The following is a 1,363-nucleotide window of genomic DNA, read 5'->3' on the forward strand; positions in this document are numbered from 1 at the left end:
ACAATAATATACAGCATGTTGTCAAAATATATCTCGCACATGCTTGATATCCATCATGTGACAGCGTACCTGGCAGCCGAAGACCGAGGTGGCGTTAGCGGTGAAGTCTGTTGCGCAGAGGAAGAACCTTCCGATGTCGACATGGCTCCACGATTTGCCTGCGTTGTGGCTGTTGCACATGGCGGAGATGGCGACGTTTCGCTATAGTCCAAATCCCCACCAACAGACGCATCGCTACAAACAACTACAATCATGAAGTGTGAGATACACATCGTACGCAAAACGCATAATCTCCTCACCTGACGGCTTCGTCACCAGCAGCAACGTGTGGGCTCGTTGTACGCGCAGATTTGTCAGCTCTTGATCTCTTCGATGGTGCGCGCTTACGCTTACCTTTTGCTTTGGCCTTGCCAGGCGCCTTTGCCGGTCTTTTCTTCTTCGCCGCCTTCTTCGGTGTTGTGATCTCTGGCGCTGTCGCCATGTCAAACTCGACGTCGTCATTTCCTTGGTCTTCTCCTGTTTTCACGTAATCTTTGTCTCCGCTGTCACTCCCATCCTCATCAGCAGAAGCAGCATCGGTAGCAAGCTCTTCTGCATGCAATGCTGCGACTGGCGCCTTCCCTTTCAATCGCGGCGCTCTTGCCAGCAAATTGTAGTACCCCACTAGTGCGCCCTTCTTCTGGTACGTAGCTGGAGCAGGAGGCTTGCGTGAGGCCACTGTCATCTTAGGCCGCATTCCTGTCGTTGCTGACGTGGGAGCTGAAACAAGCGGTTCACCCGCAACGTCGTCACCAAAGTCAGCATCGCGGTCACGCGTACCGTCGACATACGCGCGGTGCTCTTCAAGCAGCCGGGCGCGTTCTGCGCCTTCCTTCCCGTCGAGACGACGCAGGAACGCCTCCACTTCAGCGCGCGTGACGCGGCGGGGAGGCATCTTGGTCCCGCGTTTCGTTTTGGAGAATGAATGGATGGCTCAGAGGCTTCTCGTTTGAAGCACTGTCTTTACGACAGCGTATCTCCAAGGAACTTTCTCTTTACAGTTAGGACCCCAAGCCCTGTGCATTGGGGACTAAACGGACTAAACGCCCATTCTATGACGATCCCCACATGCTTGATTATCAAGCATGTGGAAAATGTCACATGCTTCCTTATCAAGCCTTAGTGACGGAGGGTTAACGACCTCTCCAAGCTGCAACAGCGGTGATCCAAACATGATAGTGGCGAGGACATCTGCACAATAGCCTAGCACTTTGGCGATATAGTCGTCGTCTTGAGAGCTCTGGCATCGGTACACGACCAAAGCGACCGTGATGCGAAGACGAAAAGGAAAAAGGCGATGTAGCGTACCCTGGAATTTGTCTCG

This window comes from Phytophthora infestans, genomic scaffold (genome assembly GCF_000142945.1).
Source record: "Phytophthora infestans T30-4 supercont1.26 genomic scaffold, whole genome shotgun sequence".
NCBI classification, from domain to species: Eukaryota; Oomycota; class Peronosporomycetes; order Peronosporales; family Peronosporaceae; genus Phytophthora; species Phytophthora infestans.